Here is a 7,500-nt window from a genome sequence, read left to right as displayed (position 1 = left end):
TACCCCCCGCCCCCCCCCCCCCGCTGCCGGTTTGCGCGGAGCCCCCCCGCCTGCCGTTGCCTCTTGCCGCGGCCGCCACCGCCCCCCCCCACACCCCCCGGCCCCCGTTACCGGTTTGCGCGGAGCCCCCCCTCCCGACGTTGCCTCTTGCCGCTGCTGCCACCCCCAGCTCCCCACACCCCCCGGCTCCCGTTAGCGGTTTGCGCGGAGCCCCCCCTTCCCCCCTTCGCGGGCTGCCGCTTCCCTCCCGGGCTGCCCGGCTGCTCTCTAACCCCTGCGACCGAGGCGGCGCTGTTAGGGCGGCCGTGCCGGTGCCCCTTGCCGCAGCTAGCCTCTCGCCGCTGCCCCTCCCGTCCGTCGTCCCCCGTCCCCAAAAACTTGCTGCTCTCCACGCTGGAGCCTGCACGGGGGAGGTTGCGCTCCGCTCCTCCGGCCCTAAAGCCGCCCTCGCCCGCCCCCCGGCTTGCCGCTTGGCTCGGCTGCCCGCCCGCCCGCTAATCCCCCCAACGCCCCCACCCCAAAAACACCCCAGCCCTACCGCATGCCGCTCCCCCTCTCCCCGCTCTCGCTGACCGCTGCCACCCCCCCCCCACCCCTCCCCCCCGAAACAAACCCCCCAGCCCTACCGCATGCCGCTCCCCCTCTCTCCCTAGCCTGCCCCCCCCGCCGTCGCTTGCTGCCGCCGCCGCCGCCGCCGCCGCCGCCCGCCGCCGGGACCCGCCTCGGTCTGGTGGCGCGCGCTCGGAGATCCCCGGCTACCCGTCCGTCCGTCCGTCCCTCCCTCCCGCCCCGCCCCGGGGGAGGGCCCGGGGCAGCGCGGGCAGGCGGGGAGCAAAAAAAGGCGCGGGCGCCAAAAAACGTCGGGGTCCCGGGGTGGCGGAGGGGGGCGGCGGCGGGGGCGGCGGCGGGTACACGGCGCCGGGTCCAGGGCGCCGGGTCCAGCCCGTCCCGGGGCGGGGACAGGTGGTGTCGTCCGTCCCCGCCCCCGTAACCTGCTCTGAAGCATCCGCTTCCCGCCGCGGTTCGCCCTCCACCCCCCCGCCGCACACGCAGCTGCCGCTTCCCGCCGCCTCTGCCCCCCGCCCCGGGATCAACCACCCGCCGGGTCCAGCCGGTCCCGGTCCCGGGAACCTGCTCCCGGGGCCAGCCGGAGCCACGCCCCCTCCTCTGACGCTTCCAGCTGCCGCCTCCCCTCCCACCCCCCAAACTCACACTGGCCCTCGCCGGCCCGCCCACCCGCCTACCTGCTTGCCCGCCGCCGCTGGGTGGCGTGCCGGACACTCTCGCATACAGGTACACAGACAGGGACACAGGGACACAGGCACTCAGGCACACAGGGACACAGGGACACAGGGACATAAGGACACAGGGACACAGGCACTCAGGCACTCAGGCACTCAGGGACACAGGGACACAGGGACACAGGCACTCAGGCACTCAGGGACACAGGGACACAGGTGGCGGGCCGGAGGCCTCTCTCCACTGTGTGGCAGGGGTCCAAGAGCCACCCCAGCCCAACCCAGAGGGTCTTTTGCACCTCTCTAGAGGCCACCCAGAGACCCCAGGCCGCAGCAGAAGCCTCCCCCGCATGCTCTGCAGGCTTCCGACCCACCCCAGGCCGCACCAGAAGCCTCCCCCGCAAGCTCTGCAGGCTTCCGACCCACCCCAGGCCGCAGCAGAAGCCTCTCCCGCACGCTCTGCAGGCTTCCGACCCACCCCAGGCCGCAGCAGAAGCCTCTCCCGCACGCTCTGCAGGCTTCTCAGCCACCCCAGGCCGCAGCAGAAGCCTCTCCCGCACGCTCTGCAGGCTTCTCAGCCACCCCAGGCCGCACCAGAAGCCTCTCCCGCACGCTCTGCAGGCTTCTCAGCCACCCCAGGCCGCACCAGAAGCCTCCCCCGCACGCTCTGCAGGCTTCTCAGCCACCCCAGGCCGCAGCAGAAGCCTCTCCCGCACGCTCTTCAGGCTTCTCAGCCACCCCAGGCCGCACCAGAAGCCTCCCCCGCACGCTCTGCAGGCTTCTCAGCCACCCCAGGCCGCACCAGAAGCCTCTCCCGCACGCTCTGCAGGCTTCTCAGCCACCCCAGGCCGCACCAGAAGCCTCCCCCGCACGCTCTGCAGGCTTCTCAGCCACCCCAGGCCGCACCAGAAGCCTCCCCCGCACGCTCTGCAGGCTTCCCACCCACCCCAGGCCGCAGCAGAAGCCTCTCCCGCACGCCCTGCAGGCTTCTCAGCCACCCCAGGCCGCACCAGAAGCCTCTCCCGCACGCTCTGCAGGCTTCTCAGCCACCCCAGGCCGCACCAGAAGCCTCTCCCGCACGCTCTGCAGGCTTCTCAGCCACCCCAGGCCGCAGCAGAAGCCTCTCCCGCACGCTCTGCAGGCTTCTCAGCCACCCCAGGCCGCAGCAGAAGCCTCTCCCGCACGCTCTGCAGGCTTCTCAGCCACCCCAGGCCGCAGCAGAAGCCTCTCCCGCACGCTCTGCAGGCTTCTCAGCCACCCCAGGCCGCAGCAGAAGCCTCTCCCGCACGCTCTGCAGGCTTCTCAGCCACCCCAGGCCGCACCAGAAGCCTCTCCCGCACGCTCTGCAGGCTTCCGACCCACCCCAGGCCGCAGCAGAAGCCTCTCCCGCACGCTCTGCAGGCTTCCGACCCACCCCAGGCCGCACCAGAAGCCTCCCCCGCACGCTCTGCAGGCTTCCGTCCCACCCCAGGCCGCACCAGAAGCCTCCCCCGCACGCTCTGCAGGCTTCTCAGCCACCCCAGGCCGCACCAGAAGCCTCCCCCGCACGCTCTGCAGGCTTCTCAGCCACCCCAGGCCGCAGCAGAAGCCTCCCCCGCACGCTCTGCAGGCTTCTCAGCCACCCCAGGCCGCAGCAGATGCCTCCCCCGCACGCTCTGCAGGCTTCTCAGCCACCCCAGGCCCCAACAGAAGCCTCTCCCGCACGCTCTGCAGGCTTCCGACCCACCCCAGGCCGCACCAGAAGCCTCCCCCGCACGCTCTGTAGGCTTCTGACCCACCCCAGGCCCCAACAGAAGCCTCCCCCGCACGCTCTGCAGGGGCTTCTCAGCCACCCCAGGCCGCAGCAGAAGCCTCTCCCGCATGCTCTGCAGGCTTCTCAGCCACCCCAGGCCGCAGCAGAAGCCTCTCCCGCACGCTCTGCAGGCTTCTCAGCCACCCCAGGCCGCACCAGAAGCCTCTCCCGCACGCTCTGCAGGCTTCCGACCCACCCCAGGCCGCACCAGAAGCCTCCCCCGCACGCTCTGCAGGCTTCTCCGCCACCACAGGCCGCACCAGAGGATCTTTTGCACCTCTCTGGACGCCACCCAGAGACTCCAGGCCGCACCAGAGGCCCCCCCCCCAACCATTTACAGGCTGCAGTGCCAGCCTAGGCCCCGCTGGCAGCCTCCCTTGTCTGCTTTGGAAGGCCTCCCATCCACTCCAGACCTGCCTGGAGGCCTCCCTCGACTGCTCCCGGGGCCCTCGAAGCCACCCTAGGCCTTTCTGGAGGACCTGCTCGACCGCTCGGGCGGCTTCTGACGCACCCTCGGCCATCCGGCGCCCAGCAGCTCCCAGGGCCAGGCACCGGCCTCCCCCTCCGGCCGCCCCTGGGGCCGGGGGTGGCTCGGACTCGGCGCCCCCAACGTGTCGTCCCGTCCCCCCCCGCCCCGCACCGCCGAACATTCGCTGCAGCCGAGGGCTTGCCGCTCGACGCCTACCCCACCCGCCCAGCCCCCCGCTGCGGCCCGGCGCTGCCCCGGCCGCTGCGCCCCGCCTCTCATCGCTCCCCCCACCCGGCAACCGGCCGCCGGGCACGGCAAGTCCCAGGGCAGGGAACAGGTGCTGCCGGGACCCCGTGCTGGCTGCCGGCTTCCCGGGGCTGCCCCGGGCACGGACAGGTCGCCCCCCCGCCCCGGCGAATGTTCACCGAACCGGCTGCCGGCTGCCTTCGAGCACCCCCCGCCCCCCGCCACTATCGTCCCCCCCGCCCCCCCCTCCGCCTCCGCTGCCGCTTCTCCCCGCACCGCCTCCACTGCCTCCCCCCGCCGCCGGCGAACGAGTCGCCGGATCCGTAGGGTGCCGGGAGCCCGAACGGCGAGCGGCTCCGGCTGCTGCCGGGACCGCGGGGATTCGAGCCGCTCCGGCCGCGGCCGGGACCCCGTGCCGGAAGCCGGCATCCCGGGACGGCCCCGGGACGGCCCCGGTCGCCGGCCGGGTGACGTTCAGCGAAGCGGCTGCCGCCAGTCTTTGGGCCTCCCCCGTGCCGGGGCCGCGGGGCTTCGAGCCGGTCCGGCCGCGGCCGGGATCCGGGGCCGGACGATGGCTTCCCGGGCCGGTCCCGGTCGCCTCCCGGGTGACGTTCACCGAAGCGGCTGACGGCTGTCTTCGAGCCCCCCCCCCCCCTCCGCCTCCGCGGCCGCTTCTGCCCGCACCCCCTCCACTGCCTCCCCCCGCCGCCCGCGAACGAGTCGCCGGATCTGTAGGGTGCCGGGAGCCCGAACGGCGAGCGGCTCCGGCTGCTGCCGGGACCGCGGGGATTCGAGCCGCTCCGGCCGCGGCCGGGACCCCGTGCCGGAAGCCGGCATCCCGGGACGGCCCCGGGACGGCCCCGGTCGCCGGCCGGGTGACGTTCACCGAAGCGGCTGCCGGCTGTCTTCGAGCCCCCCCCCCTCCGCCTCCGCTGCCGCTTCTGCCCGCACCCCCTCCACTGCCTCCCCCCGCCGCCGGCGAACGAGTCGGCGGATCCGTAGGGTGCCGGGAGCCCGAACGGCGAGCGGCTCCGGCTGCTGCCGGGACCGCGGGGATTCGAGCCGGTCCGGCCGCGGCCGGGACCCCGTGCCGGAAGCCGGCATCCCGGGACGGCCCCGGGACGGCCCCGGTCGCCGGCCGGGTGACGTTCAGCGAAGCGGCTGCCGCCAGTCTTTGGGCCTCCCCCGTGCCGGGGCCGCGGGGCTTCGAGCCGGTCCGGCCGCGGCCGGGATCCGGGGCCGGACGATGGCTTCCCGGGCCGGTCCCGGTCGCCTCCCGGGTGACGTTCACCGAAGCGGCTGCCGGCTGTCTTCGAGCCCCCCCCCCCCCTCCGCCTCCGCGGCCGCTTCTGCCCGCACCCCCTCCACTGCCTCCCCCCGCCGCCGGCGAACGAGTCGCCGGATCTGTAGGGTGCCGGGAGCCCGAACGGCGAGCGGCTCCGGCTGCTGCCGGGACCGCGGGGATTCGAGCCGGTCCGGCCGCGGCCGGGACCCCGTGCCGGAAGCCGGCATCCCCGGACAGCCCCGGGACGGCCCCGGTCGCCGGCCGGGTGACGTTCACCGAAGCGGCTGCCGGCTGTCTTCGAGCCCCCCCCCCCCTCCGCCTCCGCTGCCGCTTCTCCCCGCACCCCCTCCACTGCCTCCCCCCGCCGCCGGCGAACGAGTCGCCGGATCCGTAGGGTGCCGGGAGCCCGAACGGCGAGCGGCTCCGGCTGCTGCCGGGACCGCGGGGATTCGAGCCGCTCCGGCCGCGGCCGGGACCCCGTGCCGGAAGCCGGCATCCCGGGACGGCCCCGGGACGGCCCCGGTCGCCGGCCGGGTGACGTTCAGCGAAGCGGCTGCCGCCAGTCTTTGGGCCTCCCCCGTGCCGGGGCCGCGGGGCTTCGAGCCGGTCCGGCCGCGGCCGGGATCCGGGGCCGGACGATGGCTTCCCGGGCCGGTCCCGGTCGCCTCCCGGGTGACGTTCACCGAAGCGGCTGACGGCTGTCTTCGAGCCCCCCCCCCCCCTCCGCCTCCGCGGCCGCTTCTGCCCGCACCCCCTCCACTGCCTCCCCCCGCCGCCCGCGAACGAGTCGCCGGATCTGTAGGGTGCCGGGAGCCCGAACGGCGAGCGGCTCCGGCTGCTGCCGGGACCGCGGGGATTCGAGCCGCTCCGGCCGCGGCCGGGACCCCGTGCCGGATGCCGGCATCCCGGGACGGCCCCGGGACGGCCCCGGTCGCCGGCCGGGTGACGTTCAGCGAAGCGGCTGCCGCCAGTCTTTGGGCCTCCCCCGTGCCGGGGCCGCGGGGATTCGAGCCGGTCCGGCCGCGGCCGGGATCCCGGGCCGGACGATGGCTTCCCGGGCCGGTCCCGGTCGCCGGCCGGGTGACGTTCACCGAGGCGACTGCCGGCTGTCTTCGAGCCCCCCCCCCCCCTGCCGGAGCCGCGGGGATACGAGCCGGTCCGGCCGCGGCCGGGACCCCGTGCCGGAAGCCGGCATCCCGGGACGGCCCCGGGACGGCCCCGATCGCCTCCTGGGTGACGTTCACCGAAGCGGCTGCCGGCTGTCTTCGAGCCCCCCCCCCTCCGCCTCCGCTGCCGCTTCTCCCCGCACCCCCTCCACTGCCTCCCCCCGCCGCCCGCGAACGAGTCGCCGGATCTGTAGGGGGCCGGGAGCCCGAGGCGGCGAGCGGCTCCGGCTGCTGCCGGGACCGCGAGGCTTCGAGCCGGTCCGGCCGCGGCCGGGATCTCGTGCCGAACGTCGTCTTCCCGGGACGGTCCCGGGAGGGCCCCAGTCTCCTCCCGGGTGACGTTCACCGAAGCGGCTGCCGGCTGTCTTCGAGCCCCCACCCCTGCCGTGGCCGCGGGGATTCGCCCCGGTCCGGCAGCTGACGGTTCCCTGTGTCGGACGCCGGCTTCCCGGGACTGCCCCGGGACAGCCCCGGTCGCCTCCCGGGTGACGTTCACCGAAGCTGCTGCCGCCTGTCTTTGTCCCCCCCCCCCGTGCTCTCCCTCATGCGGGAGGTAGACGTGCTCTCCCTGGGCGAGTAGACGTGCTCTCCCTGGGCGAGTAGACGTGCTCTCCCTCGGCGAGTAGACGTGCTCTCCCTCGGCGAGTAGACGTGCTCTCCCTCGGCGAGTAGACGTGCTCTCCCTGGGCGAGTGGACGTGCTCTCCCTCGGCGAGTAGACGTGCTCTCCCTCGGCGAGTAGACGTGCTCTCCCTGGGCGAGTAGACGTGCTCTCCCTGGGCGAGTAGACGTGCTCTCCCTGGGCGAGTAGACGTGCTCTCCCTCGGCGAGTAGACGTGCTCTCCCTGGGCGAGTAGACGTGCTCTCCCTGGGCGAGTAGACGTGCTCTCCCTGGGCGAGTAGACGTGCTCTCCCTGGGCGAGTAGACGTGCTCTCCCTCGGCGAGTAGACGTGCTCTCCCTCGGCGAGTAGACGTGCTCTCCCTCGGCGAGTAGACGTGCTCTCCGCGGAGATCGCGCTTGTCGCCAAGGGGTCGCTGTTGCGCTCTGCCTCCGCCTACGTCATCGTACAAGCCGGCGTGATTTCTGCGACCTGCCGCTGGGCGGAGGTCGGCTGGTTGTGCGCTCGCGGAGCTGACGGCCCTCCAGTTCCGTATATGAGGGAACAAGCGACGCCGAGCACTCCCAGGGCAGCGCTGCCGAGCGGCTGCTCCAAGCCACCCGCCAGGCGGCTGGGCAGGGGTCCGTCTGGCTTCTCGGTGGCTTTCGCCCGGGTCAGAGAGGGGACCCGCGGGGCCGAACAAAG

The sequence above is a fragment of the Melanerpes formicivorus genome, unplaced genomic scaffold, assembly GCF_026170545.1.
Source record: "Melanerpes formicivorus ecotype bairdi unplaced genomic scaffold, bMelFor1.0.p_v2 SCAF_520, whole genome shotgun sequence".
Classification (NCBI taxonomy): domain Eukaryota; kingdom Metazoa; phylum Chordata; class Aves; order Piciformes; family Picidae; genus Melanerpes; species Melanerpes formicivorus.
This window is presented reverse-complemented; position numbering follows the sequence as displayed.